The sequence below is a fragment of the Scylla paramamosain genome, chromosome 11 (genome assembly GCF_035594125.1).
Source record: "Scylla paramamosain isolate STU-SP2022 chromosome 11, ASM3559412v1, whole genome shotgun sequence".
Taxonomy (NCBI): Eukaryota; Metazoa; Arthropoda; class Malacostraca; order Decapoda; family Portunidae; genus Scylla; species Scylla paramamosain.
This window is the reverse complement of record NC_087161.1, coordinates 7,100,001-7,126,184: the sequence shown is the minus strand read 5'-3', so window position 1 is coordinate 7,126,184 and position 26,184 is coordinate 7,100,001. Positions and strand designations below refer to the sequence as shown.

Below are 26,184 nucleotides of genomic sequence, written 5' to 3'. Positions count from 1 at the left end.
TCTAGAACTCTCTTCCTGCTTCCCTATTATGACTTGAACTCTTTCAAGTGGTTGGTTTCAAGGCACTTATCCTCCATTATTTGATTTTTCTATTTAGAGTTCTCTTTCGGACCTGGCATTAAGTGGGCCTTTTTTTTATAAAGTTTTTTGTTTACCTTAGCCATTGGCATTCTTGCATAAAATAAATAAAAAATATATGCACTAGGTTTGTGGCACTGTCATGTGCAAAAGTGTCCGGCTGTGCGGGTGTGCCTTGTGTTCCACACCCCTCCTTTATCTTTGCTCAAACTGGTGTATGAAAGGGTCTATGGGGCTGATGTCCCAACCAGAGCAAGCACGAATATCAGTTGTTATTATGAGCGCATGTAACGCATCATCAATAGCCTTATAATCTTTTATTTATCGAATATTTGAAACCGAGTACCTGCGACACGCACAGTTCTGCACGATATGAACATACCATCCTGCACTTTCGCTTTTTGAAGTAAATACTGCGAATTCCACGTTTCTTCTGGTAGTGTAGAAAAGGGAATGACTCACGCTGTCCCAGGTAATATTTCAGTGAAAAATGTCCAATATTAGCTAATTTATTTGTCAAATTAGCTCAGCCCTTCACCTCCGATGCGACGACGCTTATGTCCGCTCCGAAAATCTTCATAAAATGTTGTGTTTCTTAATTATCTGATAACGCACAGTGATTGTGGTAACGTATAGTAAGGTATCCCACAATTATTTTGGCTGGAAAGAAAACATGGAATTACCGGAGGTTTCAAATATTCGATAAATAAGAGATTATAAGGCTACTAATGATGCGTTATATACACTCATAATGGCAATTGATGATCGTGCTTGCTCTGGTTGGGACATCAGCCCCATAGAACCTTTCATACACCAGTTTGAGCAAAGATAACAGAGGAGGTGTGGAGCACAAGGTACACTTCCGCACAGCCGGACACTTGCACACGACAGTGATAAAAAAAGGTTTAGTTTCTCAAATATTTTTTTTATAGAGCTAATTTTTTTAACCTTTTCTTTACTATTTACTAAATTTCTTGTTATAAAATACTGTAAATTATAATCTAATTTCTTCCTGTTTAGATTTTGTTATAAAAGAGCATTTTTTTTTTTACCCATTAAGATGTGCTGTAAGAAAAATAATCAAACATCTTCCTCTTTTAGATTTTTAAAACAGAAATCACTTTTTTTTTTTTGCTTTCGTGTATTTAGAATTAGTTACAAGAAAAGATCAAAATTTTACACCTACCAATATTTGTATATACCTCACGTCGGGAACTCAACCTCCCAGCTATTCCTTACCTCTTTAAAATTTGGAAGAGTTGGATTTTTCATCTGTGCTGCTATGTTCCGAGAAAGAGAGAGAGAGAGAGAGAGAGAGAGAGAGAGGAAAGAGAGAGAGAGAGAGGAGAGAGAGAGAGAGAGGAGAGAGAGAGGAGAGAGAGAGAGAGAGAGAGAGAGAGAGTTGTGTTACCTGACTCACTAGTGTTACCGGTAATATTGTTTCCTGTGTTGTCTTAAGTCTTCCTTTTAACTCATATATTGATTCCTTTTGTTTAGTTTCTTATTTTGCATTTGCTTCACTACCTGATATTTTTCGTTCTGTAATTTCCTTTTTTCTATTGTTTTTTTTTTTTTTTTCTGGCCAAAAATTATGTAAATTCACTGAGGGCTATTTGTCATATATTGTTTCTAATGAATATTCATAAGTTTAATGTGTAAGGGAAATATGATAAAATGGAGAGAGAGAGAGAGAGAGAGGAGAGAGAGAGAGAGAGAGAGAGAGAGAGAGAGAGAGAGAGAGAGAGAGAGAGAGAGAGAGAGTTGTCTTTCCTACACTGAAATGTTACAGTGAGTGGCACCTTCAGGAGCAACACGAGCCAGACACGTTGCAATCTTGCCCTGGAACCTTGTAGTTGTGACCCTTACACTTCTCTCTCTCTCTCTCTCCTCCTCCTCTCTCTCTCTCTCTCTCTCCTCTCTCTCTCTCTCTCTCTCTCTCTCTCTCTCTCTCTCTCTCTCTCTCTCTCTCCCTCTCTCTCTCTCTCTCTCTCTCTCTCTTTCTCGTGTCCTATGAAATGTAAATGTTGAAAAATTTATACCTTCCTTACCTTTCCTCTAGGAGAGAGAGAGAGAGAGAGAGAGAGAGAGAGAGAGAGAGAGAGAGAGAGAGAGAGAGAGAGAGAGAGAGAGAGAGAGAGAGAGAGAGAGAGAGAATGCCGTAATTCAATGAAATATGGATAAATGGCTTCCCAGTTGCTCTTTTGCTGTTTACACTTTTTTTATTTATTTATTTTATTATTATTTTTTTCCGTGTACAGCGTCTAGACCTTCGCGTGAAGTGAGTGTCTGGGGCTGTGTTTGCTGTGGCTCGTGTTGGTGTTGGTGTCTGGCGCTGTTGCTGGTGTTGCTGTAAAGTAATATGGACTCTCTCTCTCTCTCTCTCTCTCTCTCTCTCTCTCTCTCTCTCCTCTCTCTCTCTCTCTCTCTCTCTCTCTCTCTCTCTCTCTCTCTCTCTCTCTCTCTCTCTCTCTCTCTCTCTCTCTAGCCAAGTGAAGTGCCAGTCTCTAAAGAAACCAGTCCGAGAGGAATCTTTTTTTCTATAAGAGCGGCACTGACGTAGGGCAACGAGAAGAACGGAAAAAGGGGACACTGAAGTGCCATTCCCTAAAGAAAGGTCAAAAAGGATCATCCAAAATTGGAGGATAAGTGTCTTGAAACCTCCCTCTCGAAAATGTTCAAGTCACAGGCAGGAGGGAATACAGAAGCAGGGAGGGAGTTCCAGAGTTTACTGGTTAAACTAATGAAAGACTGAAATTGGTTAACTCTTGGATTAGTAAGGTGGACAGAATCGGAGTGGGAAAAGTAGAAACTCTTTTACAGCGAGGCCGCTAAAGAAAATAGGAAGCGTGGAAATAACGTTAGCCTACTAATTTCCTGACACTTACTGCTTATTTTTCAGTAGTATATGTTGATTTTTCCAAATTTATTTTGGAAAAAGCAACATATAATCTAATGTACACCTATTTTGGAAATAGGTGTACATTAGATGTTGCTGTGGTGTGGAGGTATGCTGCCTTTTGTGTGGAAATTTTACTGCGTGATTCTGAGGTCTTTGTATGTGTAAAGTGCGTGTTTTGTCAAGCCAAGTACGTATGACGCCAATACACAACTCAGGCAGCACAGTACGCAAATGACAAGTTTTATACCACGTACTCAAAAGCTTTCAGTAAACATACATAAACACACACACACACACACACACACACACACACACACACACACACACACACACACACACACACACACACACACACACACACACACACACACACACACACACACACACACACACACACACACACACACACACACACACACACACACACACACATACACGAACCGTCCCTACAGTACTTAAACATTTTTTTCTCTCTCATACGTACACAAAAGATAGATTTTTTTCTTTTTTTACTTATGGAAGAAATCTGTACACACTCCATAGTAAACGTATACGACACACACACACACACACACACACACACACACACACACACACACACACACACACACACACACACACACACACACACACACACACACACACACACACACACACTGACCCTCCCTACAGTACATACAGAATTTTTCTCTCTCATACGTACACAAAAGGTATATTTTTTCACGTACACAAGAAGTCAGTACACTCCCCACAGTATACACACTGCCATGGTACACCCAAACACTCGCCTTGAAGCACTCACGCCCTCTAGCGGCCCTCGGTGAGTGGTGTTCAAAGACTCGCCGCGCGCAACCTTTCCTCTTCTTTTCCTTTTTCCTTTTCTTTCACTGTCCCGTCTTCATTATGCACGTTTTACCCTCCGGACAAGTGGGTGCAGGCTTAGAGGTGACCAGAGAGAAGAAGTAAAGTTAAGTATTTTTTTTTTTTTTTTTTTTTTTTTTTAGGTTGTGTTGTTTTCTGTATTACTCTTCTTGTTAACTTTATATGTTCCTCCTGTTGTAAACTTTATGCTTTTTTTTTCTCGGGGGGGTTGTCATTCTACGTAAGTAATCCTTATGTTGTAAACTTGAGTAACTTTTTTTCTTTTTTTTTTTTGTATGCATTACAGATGTTTTTATTTATTCTTGTTTTTCACGTGGACAAAAGACAAAAGGAAAGTACACTTCTGTCATGGTAAGGAAAATCAAGAAATTTATAGATGAAGTTTTGATATCTTCAACACTCCATCAAGCACAGTGAAATTACATTTATACACAGAGGGAGGGATAAACATCAGTTTGGCCATAAAAAGGCAAATGTTACAATTATGAACCACGTTTCCGTTGAGAATCACCACGAGGTGGAGTCACGGCGGAAGGGGAGATGGTCTGCAGGTCAGTTGTGCTGTGCTCCACAACGGTGTACATTCTTCCTACAATGTACATGATAAGAAATTGTTTGTTGGTAAAAGTAGACACATCTTGTTTCTGCTTGCTTTATTTACTGTTCTGCACGCAAATAAAAATCATTTTCTTTTTTTACTTATATATATATATATATATATATATATATATATATATATATATATATATATATATATATATATATATATATATATATATATATATATATATATATATATATATATATTCGGAAGAGGAAGAGGGGGAAAGACAAAATTAAGCAAAACGAGCGGAGAGGATAAAGTAATAGATTAATAAGAGAAAAGTACAATACAAAAAGAAATAAGCAGATAAATTAACAAATAAACAAATAATGATGTTGCAGTTGTCAGAGTCTGTTATTGCTCATTATAGTTGTCAGAGTCTTTTATTCCTCATTGCAGTTGTCAAAGTCTTTTATTTCTCATTGTAATTGTCTGAATCTGTTAATGCTCATTGCAGTTGTCAAAGTCTTTTATTTCTCATTGTAATTGTCTGAATCTGTTAATGCTCATTGCAGTTGTCAGAGTCTGTTATTGCTCATTGCAGTTGTCAGGGTCTGTTATTGCTCATTGCAGTTGTCAGAGTCTGTTATTGCTCATTGCAGTTGTCAGGGTCTGTTATTGCTCATTGCAGTTGTCTGGGTCTGTTATTGCTCATTGCAGTTGTCTGGGTCTGTTATTGCTCATTGCAGTTGTCTGGGTCTGTTATTGCTCATTGCAGTTGTCAGGGTCTGTTATTGCTCATTGCAGTTGTCTGGGTCTGTTATTGCTCATTGCAGTTGTCTGGGTCTGTTATTGCTCATTGCAGTTGTCAGGGTCTGTTATTGCTCATTGCAGTTGTCAGGGTCTGTTATTGCTCATTGCAGTTGTCTGGGTCTGTTATTGCTCATTGCAGTTGTCTGGGTCTGTTATTGCTCATTGCAGTTGTCTGGGTCTGTTATTGCTCATTGTCTATTATTGCTCATTGTAATTGTCTGAATCTGTTATTGCTCATTGTAGTTGCCACACTCAGCTTGTTCCTCATTGCAGTTGCTTATAAAGTTGTTGTGTTTAGCGTGACAGGAGCAGCAGTCTCAGGCCGCTCCCCTAGTGCTGCGAGGCAACACCAGCGTCAGGCTCTGCAGTGGATTTTTTTTTTTTTTTCTGTCACGCAACCGATGGACACATCACAGTGCCCTTGAAGAGAATCGAGGCTGCCTTCCTCTGGTCCAAGCAGTCAGTCAAGGCATTTATAGGGCTGAGGAAGGAATATACAAGCCCCTCACATCGGGCACATTGAGCACTCCTTCACTGGATGAAGTGGCGGAGAAGAGAGAGAAGTAGAGAGAAGTGGGTCGTGCCAACAGTGGGGTTGCTGGTCCCTATTCGCGGAAGAGAGGCGGTGGACACCACCGATGGGGATGGTGGGCCCCATTATGTGGAGAAGGCGGCAATGGCTGCCACCGATGGGCAGGTGACACATTCACTGGGGAGGAACAGTGAATGCCACTGATGCGGGGGATGGGCCCCATTGAGTTAGGGAGACAATAACCGCCACTGATGGTGTTAGTGACCCATTCAATGGGAAGAAACAAAGTGAATTCCACTGATGGGGTTGGTGGGCCCCATTCAGTGGAATGAGACTGAATTCCATTGATCCCAGCCACTGACCCCCGCCAGTAACTAAACCACTAACCCCCGTCAGTAATTAACCCCAGTCACTGACCCCCGTCAGTGACTGGGATCAATGGAATTCAGTCTCATTCCACTTCTTTGTCGCCTAGATGTCGGGCGCCCGCCTCACCTTTTCTTCAGTCTGCCGCAGAAGGGGGTTGTGCACTTCCTCAGTGCTCTCCAGCGTGACGTCCTGCACTGGGAAACTGCGGCCCTTGTCCTCCACTTGTGAAGGTCCCGCACCAGTGTGGTGCTCTTTCACTAAGGGCCATCCAACAGGGGAAGCACATTCACCCCCCTTATGGCAAGACTCCTGGGAGTGCTGCATTTACACGTGGCGGGGGGGGGAAGTGTCCCCCAGTGGCGAAGGGTTCTCCTCAGTCTTCGCCCGCTTTGCCAGGCGTGCGCCCTTCCTGGATGCAGTGCCATGCCTCCGGGCCTGCTCATGGCCCAAGGCCACGTAAGGTGTAAGGAGGAGGCAGTAGACACCTGCCGAAACGATAATTACTCCCAGTGAAGTCTAAAGCACTGTTCAGGGGGTGCTGTGAACTTATCATTAAACCCAGCTGTGACCTCACTGAACGTTTCCATTTGTGTCTCACAACACAAGGGGGCAGTCACAGCCTTCCCTCTAAAGACAACTCTCTTCCTCCACACAAAACTACAAGCACCTAATAACACACACACCCTTCACTCAAAAATTTCAAAATTATCACGGCGACTCCTACACCAGCCTCGGAGTCCCCATCTGGGGAAGGGACCATAAATATCCCCAGGTCGGACTGCCTTTCTGTCGACGATCCTAAGTGTCTTGACACCCCCCTCAACTTTTCTTCATTAACTTCTGCCACATTCGCGGTCTAAGATCTAATTTCAATCTGTAGAACACCACCTCTTCTCTTCTAAACCTCATCTTCTTTTCCTCACTGAAAGTCAGGTGTCTGAGGCAACTGACAGTAGCCCCTTTTCTGTTCCCTCCTACTTTCTCTATCTTCATTTTCGATCCAAAGCTGGATGTTGCGTTTATGTGCGCAGTGACTTAACCTGCTCTCGTGCCCACGCTCTTGAATCTTCCGAGTTTTCCACCATCTGGCTACGACTACAGAGTCACTCTCAAACTAAATTTATCTGTGCTGTATACCTTTCACCTAACTCCTCTGACTATAAGAAATTCTTTGACTACTTAACTTCCAAAGTGGAACACATTCTCATCCTCTTCCCTTTTGCAGAGATCTCCATTCTTGGAGACTTCAATCTTCACCACCAGCTTTGGCTTTCCTCTCCCTTCACTGACCATCCTGGTGAACTAGCCTTCAACTTTGCTATCCTCCACGACCTAGAGCAATTGGTGCAACACCCTACTCGTATTCCTGACCGTCTTGGAGATACGCCCAACATTCTTGACCTTTTCCTGACCTCTAATCCTTCTGCTTATGCTGTCACCCTTTCTTCTCCATCGGGCTCCTCCGATCACAATCTCATATCTATATCTTGTCCTATCGCTCCATTCCCTCCTCAGGATCCCCCTAAGCGAAGGTGCCTCTGGCATTTTGCCTCTGCTAGTTGGGGGGATCTGAGGAGAAATTTTGCTGATTTTCCTTGGAATGATTACTGCTTCCGTGTCAGAGACCCGTCTTTGTGTGCTGAGCGCATAACAGAGGTGATAGTGTCTGGCATGGAGGCGTACATTCCTCACTCTTTTTCTCGACTTAAACCTTCTAAACCTTGGTTTAACACAGCTTGTTTTCGTGCTATACATGATAGAGAGGTACTTAAGCCTTCCATCATCAGAATCTCATGCACTTTATATTTCTGCCCGGAACCATGCCAAGTCTGTTCTCCAACTAGCCAAAAACTCCTTCATTAACAGAAAGTGTCAAAACCTTTAAAGATCTAACTCCCCTCGTGACTTCTGGCATCTAGCAAAAAATATCTCCAATAACTTTGCTTCTTTTTCTTTCCCTCCTTTATTTCAACCAGATGGCACCACTGCTATCACATCTATTTCTAAAGCTGAACTCTTCGCTGAAACCTTTGCTATAAACGCTACCTTGGACGATTCTGGGCTTGTTCCTCCCTCTCCTCCACCCTCTGACTACTTCATGCTACCTATTAAAATTTTTCGCAATGATGTTTTCCATGCCCTTGCTGGCCTAAACCCTCGGAAGGATTATGGACCTGATGGGGTCCCTCCTATTGTTCTCCGAAACTGTGCCTCCGTGCTTGCACCTTGCCTAGTCAAACTCTTTCAGCTCTGTCTGTCAACATCTACCTTTCCTTCTTGCTGGAAGTTTGCCTACTTTCAGCGTGTTCCTAAAAAGGGTGACCGTTCTAATCCTACAAACTACCGTCCTATTGCTTTAATTTCCCGCCTATCTAAAGTTTTTTTTTAATTTATCCTCAACAGGAAGATTCTTAAACATGTATCACTTCACAACCTTCTATCTGATCGCCAGTATGGGTTCCATCAAGGCCGCTCTACTGGTGATCTTCTGGCTTTCCTTACTGAGTTTTGGTTATCCTCTTTTAAAGATTTTGGTGAAACTTTTGCTGTTCCCTTGGACATATCAAAAGCTTTTGGTAAAGTCTGGCACAAAGCTTTGATTTACAAACTCCCTCCTATGGCTTCTATCCTTCTCTCTGTACCTTCATCTCAAGTTTCCTTTCTGACCGTTCTATTGCTGCTGTGGTACACGATCACTGTTCTTCTCCTAAATCTATTAAAAGTGGTGTTCCTCAGGGTTCTGCCCTGTCGCCCACTCTCTTCTTATATATTCATTAATGATCTAAACCAAACTTCTTGTCCTGTCCACTCCTACGCTGATGATACCACCATGCACTTTCCCACGTCTTTTCATAGACGTCCAACCCTTCAGGAGGTAAACATTTCACGCAGGCAAGCCACAGAACGCTTGACTTATAATCTTTCTAAAATTTCTGATTGGGGCAGAGCAAACTTGGTATTGTTCAATGCCTCAAAAACTCACTTCCTCCATCTATCAACTCGACACAACCTTCCAGACAACCATCTTTTCTTCAATGACACTCAACTGTCCCCCTCTTCTACACTGAACATCCTCGGTCTGTCCTTTACTTATAATATGATCTGGAAACTTCACATCTCATCTCTAGCTAAAACAGCTTCTATGAAGTTAGGTGTTCTGAGACGTCTCCGCCAGTTTTTCTCACCCCTCCCAGATGCTAACTCTGTACAAGGGCCTTATCCGTCCATGTATGGAGTATGCTTCACATGTTTGAGGGGGTTCCACTCATACTGCTCTTCTAGACAGGGTGGAATCAAAAGCTTTTCGTCTCATCAACTCCTCTCCTCTAACTGACTGTCTTCAGCCTCTCTCTCACCGCCGCAGTGTTGCATCTCTAGCTGTCTTCTACCGCTACTTTCATGCTAACTACTCTTCTGATCTTGCTAACTGCATGCCTCCCCTCCTCCCGCAGCCTCACTGCACAAGACTTTCTTCCTTCTCTCACCCCTATTCTGTCCACCTCTCTAACGCAAGAGTTAACCAGTATTCTCACTCATTCATCCATTTTTCTGGAACTCCCTGCCTGCTTCTGTATTTCTACTTTCCTATGACTTGAATTCCTTCAAGAGGGAGGTTTCAAGACACTTATTCATCAATTTTTGACTATTGCTTTGACCCTTTTATGGGATTGGCATTTCAGTGGGCTTTTTTTTGGGGGGGGATTTTTGTTGCCCTTGGCCAGTGTCCCTCCTACATGAAAAAAAAAAAAAAAAAAAAAAAAAAGGCTGGGAACGGACCGGGTGCGGCGACGCGGAGCGCCTGCTCGCTGTGCCCCACGTTCCTGTAGACTGTCTTTTCTCCGAACACTTGTGGTTTGGAATATTTTCGGAATGTTTAATCCGATTTCCCATCCACGTAGCGTGTGTGTGAAGAAGTGCAAGAAAGGTGTGGTGAGGGAGGGAGGAAGCTGAGGAGGGTGTGTACAGACACAGGGCGTGATATGTGTAGGTATGTCACTGTATTGCTGAAATATTTCTCCATCTTCCTTTATTGTGATTTCAATTTTCTACCTTTATATTGTAACATCATAATTGCTCTCTCTCTCTCTCTCTCTCTCTCTCTCTCTCTCTCTCTCTCTCTCTCTCTCTCTCTCTCTCTCTCTCTCTCTCTCTCTCTCTCTCTCTCTCTCTCTCTCTCTCTCTCTCTCTCTTAGCGTTGAGCGACTCTGAGAAACATGGTGAGGGAACAGCTGGTTTAGGTGATCCAGGGAAGATTTAGGGAGAAGGGGAGGCTTGAGTGGACTTAGAACAGAAGGTTTGACGGAGTTGACGCAGGGACAGCTTTCAACCTGGCGTGTGGAGATGGGAGCGAGATATCTTGAAGGGGTGAGATGGGGTGGCTGTGTGTGGTGGTGAGAGCTTTGGCACGGAAGTTATTTGTTGCCGGTGGTCATCGGTACAGTCACAGTCACAAATTGAACGAACAACGCTTGTAGGGGCAATGGTTCCAGTGTTTTCTGCTAAGAAGTCTCATGTATTAGATGAGTTTGCAAACAATTCAGGGTTTTGCCGAGAGAAAACAACTTACACACAACACATTGGACCAGGAAGAGGCACAACAGCAAGGAGAGGAGAAAATATGTTAGCACGGTCTGTATCATTTCACCTATACACGAGGCCAGGAGGAGGGCATATCATCAACTTAACACACACATCACAAAATCAAATTATAAAGCAGAAAAAGGAGTTCTGGCCTCGTTTATCTCGACATTATTCAGAGGAGAGATGCGCTGTGACAGCATCTCATTCGATAAATAGAAACAAAACAAGGGAGAGCATCCGTACGACATCAGGAAGGTGTCGGCAGGAATTTTTCGAAAAAGTAGGAAGTGGGAACTCAAGTCTTTAAATGCAGTCAAAATATACAGTACTAAGATCAGATCTGTTTAAATTACTTATATTTTGGAGGAGTTAATGTCTCATATAATGTTGAAATATAATTAAAAGCAACAGCAAAGGATAATAATGGCGATACTAATTAAAAACCAACAAGATATACCTCAAAGTTTCTCATCATCATTTTTTTTTTTTTTTTTTAGACATATTTACTGACTTATTATCATTTTACTTGTGACTTGTCTCAGTCATCCAGCAATTCCAAGTAGCAGTTCCCAACTTTACTCAGTAAGATGATCGCCTTTATTCCTTAAGGGTAAATATTATAACACTACAGGAAGGGTTCTCCGTTTCTCAATTATGAAAATACATTTGAGCCATTAAGAAAGAACAAATTTGATTATAAGTTGCCATGGAAAGGATTTTGTGTTCAAGCCACAATTAAGTCAATAATATTCAATCTTGTTTTTTATTTATTTATTTATATTTTATTTATTTATTTATTTATTTATTTATTTACTTATTTTATAATATAAAGCACATCAAATCAGGACACTGGTGTAGGCTACATTACAGGCCAACATACATGTGAACGAACACCACGATAAGTTACATAAAACACTAGGATAAATCTTACCTTCATGATCAGTTATGAATTTTCAATCTTGCCGCATCAGTATTCATATAACTTTCTAAAACACTGATTTCAATACCTGGCAGGTTTGGAAAAAAACCCGGGCTTTTTTTTTAAACACAAACCACTGGGTTGTGTTTGTTTTTTTTTTTTTTTTTTTTTTTGTGGTTTTATTTATTTTTTGTTTATTCCTCATATTTATATGTAAATCAGTTAAATAAGCAATTGAAAAATAATCTAGAGTGAAACAAAGTTTCAAGTGTTTTTCTTTTTTTTTTTTTTCATGTAGGAGGGGCACCGGCTGAGAGCAACAAAAATATACTAAAAAATGTCCCATTGAGGTACTAATCCCCGAACGGAGTCAAAAGCGGTAATCAGAAATTGCAGGATAAGTGTCTTGAAACCTCCCTCTTGAAAGAGTTCAAGTCAGGAAGGTAGAAATACAGAAGCTGGCAGGAAGTTCCAGAGTTTATCAGGAAAGGGATGAATGTTTGAGAATAATGGTTAAATTTTGCATTAGAGAGGTGGACAGAATAGGGGTAAGAGAAAGAAGAAAGTCTTGTGCAGCGAGACCGCGGGAGGACAAGAGGCATGCAGTTAGTAAGATCAAAAGAGCAGTTGGCATGAAAATAGCAGTAGAAGATACCAAGAGATGCAACATTGCGGCGATAAGAAAGAGGCTGAAGACAGTCAGTTAGAAGAGAGGAGTTGATGAGACGAAAACCTTTTGATTACACTCTATCTGAAAGAGCGGTACATACATGTGAAGCATACTCCATACATGGACGGATAAGGCCCCTGTACAGAGTTAGCAGGTAGGGGGGTGAGAAAAACTGGCAGAGATGACTCAGAACACCTAACTTCACAGAAGCTGTTTTAGCTAGAGATGAGATGTGAAGTTTCCAGTTTAAATTATAAATAAAGGACAGACCAAGGATGTTCAGGGTAGAAGATGGATACAGTTGAGTGTAATTAAAGAAGAGGCGATAGTTGTCTAGAATGTTGTGTCGAGTTGATAGATGGAGGAATTATGTTTTTGAGGCATTGAACAATATTGAGTTTGTTCTGCCCCAATCAGAAATTTTAGAGAGATCAGAAGTCAGGCGCTCTGTGACTTCCCTGCGTAAACTGTTTACTTCCTGAAGGGTTGGACGACTACGAAAAGACGTGGGAAAGTGCAGGGCGGTATCATCAACGTAAGAGTGGATAGGACAAGAAGTTTGGTTTAGAAGATCATTGATGAATAATAGGAAAAGAGTAGGTGACAGGACAGAATCCTGAGGAACACCACTGTTAATAGATTTAGGAGAAGAACAGTGACCGTCTACCACAGCAGCAATTGAACGGTCAGAAAGGAAACTTGAAGTTACAGAGAGAAGAATAGAAGCCGTAGGAGGTTAGTTTGTAAATCAAAGCTTTGTGCCAGACTCTATTAAAAGCTTTTGATGTATCCAAAGCAACATCAAAAATTTCACCAAAATCCCTAAAAGAAGATGACCAAGACTCAGTAAGGAAAGCCAGATCAGCAGTAGGGCAGCCTTGACGGAACCCATAATGGTGATCAGATAGAAGATTATGAAGTGACAGCCAGGAAATTAAAGCAATAGGACGGTAGTTTGAGGGACTAGAATTGTCACCATTTTTAGGAACAGGCTGAATTTAGGCAAACTTCCAGCAAAAAGGAAAGGTAGATGTTGACAGACAGAGCTGAAAGAGTTTGAATAGGCAAGGTGCAAGCACGGAGGCACAGTTTTGGAGAACAGTAGGAGGGACCCCATCAGGTCCATAAGTCTTCCGAGGGTTTAGGCCAGCAAGGGCATGGAAAACATCATTGCGAAGAATTTTAATAGGTAGCATGAAGTAGTCAGAGGGTGGAGGAGAGGGAGGAACAAGCCCTGAATCATCCAAGATAGAGTTTTTAGCAAAGTTTGAGCGAAGACTTCAGCTTTAGAGATAGATGTGATAGTAATGGTACCATCAGTTTGAAATAAGAACATAAGAAATAAGAGAAGCTGCAAGGAGCCGTCAGGCCTACGTGTGGCAGTCCCTGTATGAAATATACCTACCTATTTCCACTTATCATCCCCATCCATAAATCTGTGTAATCTTTTCTTAAAGCTCCCTAATGACTCAGCACTAACAACATGATAACTGAGTCTGTTCCATTCATCTACCACTCTGTTTGAGAACTAATTCCTTCCTATCTCTTTTTAAGCTTACATTTTTCAAGCTTGAACCCGTTATTTCTTGTTCTATACTGGTTACTGATCCTAAGAATTTTGCTTACGTCCCCCTTGTTATAACCCTTATACCACTTAAAGACTTCTATCAGGTCCCCTCTTAACCTACATCTCTCTAAATAATGTAAATTTAACAGCTTCAATCTCGCTTCGTAAGGAATACGCCACATCCCCTGTATCCTTTTAGTCATTCTCTTCTGTACTGATTCTAATAGACTTATATCTTTCCTGTAATGCGAGGACCAGAACTGCACAGCGTAGTCTAGATGAGGTCTGACCAGCGCCAAATATAACTTTAATAATACTTCGGGACTTCTACTTTTAACACTCCTAAAAATTAATCCTAATACCCTATTTGCCCTGTTTCTGGCCTCTATGCATTGCTTTCTTAGACGGAGTTCAGAGCTAACTATAACTCCTAAATCTTTCTCGTACCCTGAACCTACCAGAGCTTCATTGTCTATTGTGTACCTGCTGTGTGGGTTTCCTCTACCTATGCTAAGTACTTTGCATTTGTTGATATTAAAACTGCATTTGCCATCTGTCTGTCCATTCGTTCATGCTATCCAAATCTGCCTGCAAGGCGATGGCATCCGATTCTGACTTAATTAATCTACTTATCTTCGTGTCATTCGGAAATTTGCTAACATCACTACTAATTCCACTATCCAAGTCATTGATATATGTTAAAAAAAAATAATGGCTCTAATACTGATCCTTGTGGCACTCCACGAATTACATAAACCCACTCGGATTTAGAGCCGTTTATTACAACTTCCTGTCGTCTGTCGCTTAGCCACGACTTTATCTAGTCTAACACTTCATCTATCCCGTGTGCCCTAACCTTTCTCAGGAGCCTCTGATGGGGTACCTTGTCAGACGCTTTACTAAAATCCAGATACAGGATGTCATATCTATCACCATTATCTGTCGCCTCGTAAAGGCAAGACTTCCCCTTCGGGAAGCCATGCTGTGACTGATTTATAAAGTTGTGTTTGTCTAAATGCTCCCTAATGTTCTTCGATATTACTGACTCCATTATTTTACCCACAACAGAAGTTAAGCTGACAGGTCTATAATTAAAAAGTTAAAGTTTTATCTCCTTCCTTAAAGATGGGTACTACATTCGCCTGCCTCCACATTACTGGTACCTCACCTGACTCAAGTGATTTCCTAAAGACAGAAGCTAACGGTTCTTTGCATTCCTTAAGTACTCTGGGATACTTTTCATCTGGTCCTGGTGTCTTGAACGTTTTTACCCTATTCATCTTCTGTTTCACTCTCTCCTTAATTATGATAATATCTGTCAGCTTCTCATTCTCATCTGCTCTAAACATCTGCTCACTATTCGGCATTTCTTGCTTGTTTTCCTGGGTGAAGACAGTTAAAAAATACTCGTTCAGAATTTTACTAATCTCCTCTCCAGAAGCTCCCCATCTGCTGCCTTTAAAGGACCCATTGTTTCTCTATTCTTCGTCCTATATACCTGGTAAAATCCCTTGGGGTCCGTCTTCACCTGGCAGGTTACCTTTAATTCATGATTGTTTTTAGCTTTCCTCGTTAACCTCCTGACTGTTCTAACTAATAAATTATACTGTGGCTTTAAAACCTCTTCCCCTGCCTTTAATTCTATTTATACTTCTCTTCCGCCCTATGTAGTATTTTAGCCTAACAGTCATCCATTTAGGGTCATTTTTCTGTGATCTTATTGCTTCATAAGGGATGTTTGCTAACTATCCTGTATGTAATTTATCAACGAAATATTTATACAACTGATCTACATTTACTTTTAATCTTCTCATCTCGGCCTCCACTCCATCTTCTACTCGCCCATCTCAGCATGACCTGACCCTCCAACATACACATATCTCTCCCTCTCTCACTCCTCCGACCGTTCCGGACACTTCTCCCCTCCTCCTGCCCTCAACCGACCACTGCTCCTCCGTCGCCTTACTAGGTAAAGTGACGGCGGGGCACGATCCTCCCTCAGGTACTGAGATCCTCTCACAGAACTCAGCGCAGTAGGTCTAAGATCCTCTCACGAAACTCAGCCTGCACCTCCGAGATCCTTCGATGGAACTCAGCCTCCACCTCTGAGACCTTCGCAACGGAGGCCGCGAGAACAGGAGAACTAACACAACCAGACGAGTCAGCAACACAACTCGCCATGTCTACACTAGCCAGCTATAGCGCCAGGTCACTGCTCACTAAACACGTCCGTTCTCTAGGAAGGAAAGATGAATAAGCAAAGTTATTGGAGATGTTTATGGCTTGGTGCCAGAAGTCACGAGGAAAATTAGATCTTGGAAGATTTTGACACTTTCTATTAATGAAGATTAAACACTTGTTTAAGTCATGCTGATACAGATTGGTCCTTTTGGACAAAGCCTGTGTTAACTTGTACTATACAGGAAATGAACGGATCAGACTTGACTACTTTAAAAATTTTTTTTATATTTATGTACATACATACACTTTATTTATCAACATGATATAGAAATAAATTTTGATGTGTAAAATATTATAAAAATACACTCTTAGGATTTCTTTTTTTTTTTTTTATGCCAACCCTGTTATATAAACTCTCAATATTCTCATTGTGATTCCATCGTCATTTTCCTTGTTTTTTTTTTTTTTTCTTATGTAGGAGGACACTGGCCAAGGGCAACAAAAATCCAATAAAAAAAATGTCCACTGAAATGCCAGTCCCATAAAAGGGTCAAAGCAGTAGTCAAAAATTGATGAATAAGTGTCTTGAAACCTCCCTCTTGAAGGAATTCAAGTCATAGGAAGGTGGATATACAGAAGCAGACAGGGAGTTCCAGAGTTTACCAGAGAAAGGGATGAATCATTGAGAATACTGGTTAACTCTTGTGTTAGAGAGGTGGACAGAACAGGGGTGAGAGAAAGAAGAAAGTCTTGTGCAGCGAGGCCGCGGGAGGAGGGGACGCATGCAGTTAGCAAGATCAGAAGAGCAGTTAGCATGAAAATAGCGGTAGAAGACAGCTAGAGATGCAACATTGCGGCGGTGAGAGAGAGGCTGAAGACAGTCAGTTGGAGGAGAGGAGTTGATGAGACGAAAAGCTTTTGATTCCACCCTGTCTAGAAGAGAAGTATGAGTGGAACCCCCCCATACATGGGAAGCATACTCAATACATAGACGGATAAGGCCCTTGTACAGAGTTAGCAGCTGGGAGGGTGAGAAAAACTGGCGGAGACGTCTCAGAACACCTAACTTCATAGAAGCTGTTTTAGCTAGAGATGAAATGTGAAGTTTCCAGTTCAGATTATAAGTAAAGGACAGACCGAGGATGTTCAGTGTAGAAGAAAGGGACAGTTGAGTGTCATTGAAGAAGAGGGGATAGTTGTTTGGAAGGTTGTGTCGAGTTGATAGATGGAGGAATTGAGTTTTTGAGGCATTGCACAATACCAAGTTTGCTCTGCCTATATCAGAAATTTTAGAAAGATCAGAAGTCAAGCGTTCTGTGGCTTCCCTGCGTGTAATGTTTACCTCCTGAAGGGTTGGACGTCTATGAAAAGACATGGAAAAGTGTGGGGTGGTATCATCAGCCTAGGAGTGGATAGGATAAGTTTGGTTTAGATCATTAATGAATAATAAGAAGAGAGTGGGTGACAGGACAGAGAACCCTGAGGAACACCACTGTTAATAGATTTAGGAGAAGAAAAGTGACCGTCTACCACAGCAGCAAAGAACGATCAGAAAGAAAACTTGAGATGAAGAGAAGAAGGATAAAAGCCGTAGGAGGGTAGTTTGGAAATCAGAGCTTTGTGCCAGAATCTATCAAAAGCTTTTGATATGTCTAAGGCAACAGCAAAAGTTTCACCAAAATCTCTAAAAGAGGATGACCAAGACTCAGTAAGGAAAGCCAGAAGATCACCAGTAAAGCGGCCTTGACGGGACCCGTACTGGCGATCAAATAAAAGGTTGTGAAGTGATAAATGTTTAAGAATCTTCCTGTTGAGGATAGATTCAAAAACTTTAGATAGGCAGGAAATTAAAGCAATAGGACGGTAGTTTGAGGGATTAGAACGGTCACCCTTTTTAGGAACAGGTTGAATGTAGGCAAACTTCCAGCAAGAAGGAAATGTAGATGTTGACAGACAAAGCTGAAAGAGTTTGGCTAGGCAAGGTGCAAGCACGGAGGCACAGTTTCGGAGAAACTGTGGGGAGGGACCCCATCAGGTCCATAAGCCTTCCGAGGGTTTAGGCCAGCGAGGGCATGGAAAACATCATTGCGAAAAATTTTAATAGGTGGCGTGAAGTAGTCAGAGGGTGGAGGAGATGGAGGAACAAGCCCAGAATCGTCCAAGGTAGCGTTTTTAACAAAGGTCTGAGCGAAGAGTTCAGCTTTAAAAATAGATGTGATAGCAGTGGTGCCATCTGGTTGAAATAAAGGAGGGAGAGGAGAAGAAGCAAAGTTATTTTAGATATTTTTGGCTAGATGCCAGAAGTCACGAGGGGAATTAGATCTTGAAAGGTTTTGACACTTTCTGTTAATGAAGGAGCTTTTGGATAGTTGGAGAACAGACTTGGCATGGTTCCGGGCAGAAATATAAAGTGTATGAGATTCTGGTGATGGAAGGCTTAAGTACCTTTTGTGGGCCACCTCTCTATCATGTATAGCACGAGGACAAGCTGTGTTAAACCAAGGTTTAGAAGGTTTAGGACGAGAAAAAGAGTGAGGAATGTATGCCTCCATGCCAGACACTATCACCTCTGTTATGCGCTCAGCACACAAAGACGGGTCTCTGACACGGAAGCGGTTGTCATTCCAAGGAAAATCAGCAAAATACCTCCTCAGGTCCCCCCAACTAGCAGAGGCAAAACGCCAGAGGCACCTTCGCTTAGGGAGATCCTGAGGAGGGATTGGAGTGATAGGACAAGATAAAGATATGAGATTGTGATCGGAAGAGCCCAACGGGGAAGAAAGGGTGACAGCATAAGCAGAAGGATTAGAGGTCAGGAAAAGGTCAAGAATGTTGGGCGTATCTCCAAGACGGTCAGGAATACGAGTAGGGTGTTGCACCAATTGCTCTAGGTCATGGAGGATAGCAAAGTTGTAGGCTAGTTCACCAGGATGGTCAGTGAAGGGAGAGGAAAGCCAAAGCTGGTGGTGAACATTGAAGTCTCCAAGAATGGAGATCTCTGCAAAAGGGAAGAGGAAGAGAATGTGCTCCACTTTGGAAGTTAAGTAGTCAAAGAATTTCTTATAGTCAGAGGAGTTAGGTGAAAGGTATACAGCACAGATAAATTTAGTTTGAGAGTGACTCTGTAGTCGTAGCCAGATGGTGGAAAACTCGGAAGATTCAAGAGCGTGGGCACGAGAGCAGGTTAAGTCATTGCGCACATAAACGCAGCATCCAGCTTTGGATCGAAAATGAGGATAGAGAAAGTAGGAGGGAACAGAAAAGGGGCTACTGTCAGTTGCCTCAGACACCTGAGTTTCAGTGAGGAAAAGATGAGGTTTAGAAGAGGAGAGGTGGTGTTCTACAGATTGAAAATTAGATCTTACACCGCAAATGTTGCAGAAGTTAATGAAGAAAAAGTTGAGGGAGGTGTCAAGACACTTAGGGTCGTCGACAGAAAGCATGTCTGACCTTGGGACATTTATGATCCCCTCCCCAGATGGGGACTCCGAGGCTGGTGTAGGAGTCGCCATGATGATTTTGAAATTTTTGAGTGAAGGGTGTGTGTGTTATAAGTGCTTGTAGTTTTGTGTGGAGGAAGAGAGTTGTCTTTAGAGGGCAGGCTGTGACTGCCGCCTTGTGTTGTGAGACACAAAGGAAAACGTTCAGTGAAGTCACAGCTGGGTTTAATGATAAGTTCACAGCACCCTCTGAACAGTGCTTTAGACTTCACTGGGAGTAATTATCGTTTCGGCAGGTGTCTACTACCTCCTCCATTGAAATTATATCATCTTCAGACAATTTAGTCTTCTTGTGTCACCTTTAGCCCTTCCGATTATATATATATATATATATATATATATATATATATATATATATATATATATATATATATATATATATATATATATATATATATATATATATATATATATATATATATATATATATATATATATATATATACTAGTATATATGTAGTGTATCTTTTTTTCATATTAGGACAAGAAGGTACACTATATATATACTAGTATAATCACTATTACACCACTAAATGTATCTGATAACCTTTTTTTCAATGCAACATCAAGCGTTAATTCATCGTTAGCTTTGTAATATTTTTTAACCAATATAACTTTCGTGAACTCACTTATCTTGCCGATATGTATAAAAAAGAAGAATATCATATATGGACCATGTGAAATATACACCATACACAACGGTGCTCATAGGGAGCATCACTTTTCAACGTCACCATAACTTAAGAATATAGTGCGCCAAATATTTATCATGTGGGATTTTCATTTGCTTATCAGCTCAATGATGACTTGGAGTGGTTCCTGTGTACTTCAGTACATCTCACCTCTTCAAACAACATAATATTTGCGACCTCAATATATTAATTTCTCAACTGTACACAACGACATCAACACTTTTCAACATCTTACCAGTACTTTCTGTTTACATATCTATCATTATCTATTCATCAACATTATAGGGAAGCCACAGAACGCCTGACTTCTGATCTCTCTAAAATTCTGAATGGGGCAGAACAAACTTGGTATTGTTCAGTACCTCAAAAACTCAATTTCTTCATCCATCATCTTGACACGACCTTCCAGACAACTATCCCCTCTTCTTCAACGACATTCAACTGTCTTTTTTTTATAATCTAAACAGGAAACTTCACATCTCATCTCTAGCTAAAACAGCTTCTATGAAGTTAGGTGTTCTGAGATGTCTCCGCCAGTTTTTCTCAGCCCCTCCAGCTGCTAACTCTGTACAAGGGTCTTATCTGTCCATGTATGGAGTATGCTTCACATGTCTGGGGGGGTTCCACTCATACCGTTCTTTTAGATAGAGTGGAATCAGAAGTTTTTCGTCTCATCAACTCCTCTCCTCTAACTGACTGTCTTCAGCCTCTTTTTCATTGCCGCAGTGTTGCATCTCTAGCTATCTTCTAGCGCTATTTTGATGCTAACTGCTCTTCTGATCTTGCTAACCGCATGCCTCCCCTCCTCCCGCGGCCTCGCTGCACAAGACTTTCTTCTTTCTCTCACCCCTATTCTGTCCACCTCTCTAATGTAAGAGTTGACCAGTATTCTCAGTCATTCATCCCTTTCTCTGTTAAATTCTGGAACTCTCTGCCTGCTTCTGTATTTCCACCTTCCTTTGACTTGAACTCCTTGAAGAGGGAGGTTTCATGACACTTTTCCTTCAATTTTTTACTACCGCTTCGGACCCTATTCGGAGACCGGCATCTCAGTGGGCTTTTTTTTTTTCCTAGGCCGGCGTCCATCATATATATATATATATATATATATATATATATATATATATATATATATATATATATATATATATATATATATATATATATATATATATATATATATATGTATATTCGTAAACATCTACTTTTACAAACATATGCATAAAGATAATTTCACTCACATCCCACTGCTCTTTATTCTTTTGAGTTGAATAAGCACAATTATATTTCTTCGCACTTTTTTTCTAGTGGTCCATCACTATCCTCTTGTATAACTTGAACATTTTCGTACATGCTATTGCCGGCTCGACGAGTCTCCAGACAGGAAGTTGCATAATAACCCATTATTCATTTCATTTTTGGCTAGGAAAACAACTTGACATTAAGTTAGAAATAACTTGCACACGACACTGGCCCAAGGCTGGCACGATGTGTGCAAGTTCCTTTAGGCGCAAGACTTCACGTAAACAAAGATCAGTTATATCTGATACGTCAGTCTCTAACATTATAAATTATAAAATAATCTCTCAATTTCTTATCTTCATTTATCGATACCTCGTGCTTACTCAGCCCTTTCTTCATTCACTATATTAGCCTTCAATGTACATTTTTTGCTGTCATATATTTTCATCTCCTCCTTACTCGGTCGTTAATTCCATCCATAATTTTGCCTCTCAAATAATTCACATAATGTATTTTCAACTTATAACTGCATCAATTTCAGTTCCTCCTACATTTCAAATATATAGTCATTTATCAGAGTCAATCAACTCATACATTTTTTTTTTCAACACAAATTAATCCTCACACATCTATCAATACTGCGTATAAACTTCTAAAAATTCATCAGCATTCATCAAATTCAGTCATCTCATACTTTTCACATATTACTCCTCACATATTATATATATATATATATATATATATATATATATATATATATATATATATATATATATATATATATATATATATATATATATATATATATATATATATATATATATATATATGATTTCATCAGATTTTAATCAATATTTCTTCATTCATCATCAATTTACGTATATTTCCTTCTCTGAATTCTCCTTATCCACCAGTCTCATAAAATGCATTTTTTTTCTCAAAATTCATTATATGTATGTTCACTCATCAATCTATAGTTTTCTTCAAATACTACATTAATATTCTTCATTTCACAATCTCTGTCTCTATATGTATTATGTCAATACTCGCATATCAATATTTAGCGATTCAATTAATTTTATTTTCTCTCAATTTTTGATATTTTTTTTTCAGTATGTTTTCATTCATCAACATAAAAATATATTTTTCCTTAAATTCCATTCGACCATATTTCTCAACATATCCCTCATATATAATAATACAAAATTTTACCTTCTTTGCACGGGATTTAGGTAATGGCTACTTCACCCATTAATGATCTTTGTCACATGATAACTTGTAACTTAAAATGCCACAGCTGGCATCTATACTGATATATAATCAGCAACCGCTTCAGAGACTATGGTCTGGAGTAGTGATATATCGGATATCCGCCTTACCGAAGCATCCGCAGTAAAAATACTACCAGCATTACTATCCACATCCACGTTTTAAAACAACTAAAGATCCGCATCTATATCTGCAGCCGAATTTTCGAATAATAGAAGCTCCTTCTCCGCCTCCGCGTAGGAGGCGAATCAGTTTGCGTGCAAAGACGAGTGAGGGAGACTGGCTGAGAGTGAGATTGAGTGAGTCAAATTGGGTGAGAGAGAACGCAAGCGTGAGTGAGTGTGAAAATTAACGAAAGATGAAGTGTAAGAGTGAGTAAGAACGATCTTGATGATTGCTAAATAGAATGAGACGACTGAAAATGAGAATGCAATTATACGAGAGAGAGAGAGAGAGAGAGAGAGAGAGAGAGAGAGAGAGAGAGAGAGAGAGAGAGAGAGAGAGAGAGAGAGAGAGAGAGAGAGAGAGGGGAAGCATGGAGAGTGAATGGTATGCTATCAGTGAGGGGGAGAGAGCGAGATCCCTTTATCTTGGACAGATAAGGAGAGGAGAGGAAGGTTTGAGGCAAGACGAAGGAGAAAGGGAGAGGAAAGAAACATGGAAGGAAGGGACGTACTGTGGAGTAGAGGGAGGAAGGGAGAAGGAGTTCGTAACGAGGGAAGGAGGGTACATGGGGCAAGGAGGTGAAGAAAAAGTGAAGGAGGAGGATGGGAGTACTGGGAGAAAGTAGAGAGGATAAGTATAAGCAGGAAGAGTGTGGAGGGAGTGAAAAATGAGAGAGAGAGAGAGAGAGAGAGAGAGAGAGAGAGAGAGAGAGAGAGAGAGAGAGAGAGAGAGTTACATAAATACATAGGTCACAACAGACCTTGCGGTCCTCACGAGGTTACCTTACTTAAGACTACATAGGCTTAAGCCGTACAGAGAGAGAGAGAGAGAGAGAGAGAGACGGGTAGTGGGGAATAAGTATTCCATTTTCCTGTACCATATTCACTTTAGTTTTTCCTCCACCCATGCCCTTCCCTTCTGTGCTTCCCCCTGTACTCCTCTTCCTCAGTTACATCTACTTCTATATTCTTGATATATATATATATATATATATATATATATATATATATATATATATATATATATATATATATATATATATATATATATATATATATATATATATATATATATATATATATATATATATATATATATATATATATATATATATATATATATTTATATATATATATATATATATATATATATATATATATATATATATATATATATATATATATATATATATATATATATATCTGTCCTTTCTGAAGCTTTGTGTCGCAGATGCAGCGCACTCTGTATTACTGTGATATGTGTAGAAATTATCCGCATCTGCATCCGCTGATATGGAAGTAAAAGTAATCAGCAAACCGCATCCACATCTGCAAATATTAGTATTTCAACATCCACAATATCATCCGCAACCGCATCTTATGAGAAATGCACATCAGGCTCCGCCTCTACATACGCTTAGGTTTACAATTTAGTGTTTGATTCCAATTTTACATAGTCCCATGTGGTCTAGTGGCTAGGATACCTGGCTTTCACCCAGGAGGCCCGGGTTCGATTCCCGGCATGGGAATTATTTTTGATGTAATTTTTTTTTTTTTTCATCTAATTTGTTAGTTAGCTAGTTAGTGTATAAGTTACTTGCCTGGTTAGTTGATAAGTTAGTTAGCTAGGTAGTTAGTTCATAAGTTACTTACCTAGTTAGTTAATCAGTTAGCTAATTAGTTCGCTATTTGGTTAGTTACTAAGCTAGTTATTTAAATATTTAGTTAGTTGGTTAGTTAGTTAGTTAATTAGTTAGTTAGTGAGCTACTTAGTTATTTAGTTATGTATTACTAGTTGGCAGTGTTCATGAAGGCGAGGAGGGTGTGTGCCTGTAAATTCATTTTTTATTCGTTAAGGAATCCGGCCAGACATCAAAATAAAAATAAATAAATAAATAATAAGTGGAAAAAAAAAAAAGGTCGTTCAGTATGCCGGCACCAGACTGACAAATACAGAACACAAATACTTGCCCTGTTTAGCTTGGTGCAGACATGAAGGCAACACTCACGACACCCTCCATGACGCAGCCCCTCCTCCAGCACCGCTACCATTGCTATTGTTCACTCACCCACTCAGCATCTTTATTATTATTCTTATTGATTTTCATTTTTTATTTCAAGGGAGTATGGTTATTTGTCAAAGAGGGCAAGGAATGGGTAGTAGTTGTGGTGGTAGTAGTAGCAGCACCAGTAGTAATACTCGTAGTAGTGGTGGTGGTAATAGTAGTGGTTGTTGTTGTTCTTGTTGTTATTGTGTAGTAGTAGTAGCAGCATTTTTTTTGTTCTTGTAGTAGTAGTAGTAGTAGAAGTAGTAGTAGTAGTAGAAGTAGTAGTAATAGTAGTAGTAGTAGTAGTAGTAGTAGTAGTAGTAGTAGTAGTTGTTGTTGTTGTTGTTGTTGTTGCGGTTGTTGTTGTTGCGGTCGTCGTTGTTGTTGTTGTTGTTTTTGTTGTTGTTGTTGTTGTTGCGGTCGTTGTTGTTGTTGTTGTTGTTGTTGTTGTTGTTGTTGTTGTAGCAGCAGTAGTGGTGGTAGTGGTCATGGTGGTGGGTTGTACGGTCAAGTACCCTGTACTGATTTTCTTTGTGTTCTTCAGTCTTACGTCCTCTGATCTGCTAATATTCTTTTTTTTTTTTTTATGTTGGAGGGAACGCTGGCTTAAGGCAACAAACAGGCTATACAAAAAAAAAAAAAAAAACGCCCATACAAGGTGCTGGTCGCCAAACAATGTAGTCCAAATGTTATTCAAAAACTGTAGGATGTCTTGAATCCTTTCGTTTGTTACAAGGCTCTGTGAGGAGAGTGTGAGTGGACCAGAGGATCTACAGCTGAAGTGAAGCACAACGAAGTGAAAGTGAATGTTGCAGGTTACAAGAAAATTAGCCTCGATTGTACCTCCCAAACTCTTCCATCTCCACCACCTCCACCTCCGCCTCGATCTCCTCATCATCCTTCTCTCCTTCATCACACCCTTCTTCCTCCACCTGGCCACCATCGTCTGTACCAGTGATAGGAAGCAGTACTTGCCTCCCACCCCTCCTTTACCTGTGTTACCTGTCCTACAGCCAAGCCTTCTCACCTGCATGCCTCCACCTCCACCACCACCACCACTACTACTACTACTACTACTACTACTACTACTGACATGATACTTCCACCATGTCTACAGCACCTAGACATTACTTATGAATGGCATCTCTCTCTCTCTCTCTCTCTCTCTCTCTCTCTCTCTCTCTCTCTCTCTCTCTCTCTCTCTCTCTCTCTCTCTCTCTCTCTCTCTCTCTCT

General features: G+C 40.5%; 1 long non-coding RNA gene and 1 other non-coding gene across 3 annotated transcripts in view; both read left to right on the top strand.

The window, feature by feature from the left end:
• Positions 1 to 26,184, top strand: part of LOC135104902 (uncharacterized) — a 214,062-nt gene that overhangs the window by 184,157 nt on the left and 3,721 nt on the right. The window lies entirely within an intron of this gene.
• On the top strand, positions 24,360 to 24,431 carry Trnae-uuc (transfer RNA glutamic acid (anticodon UUC)). The gene has a single exon. It is a non-coding gene; the product is annotated as a tRNA-Glu (tRNA).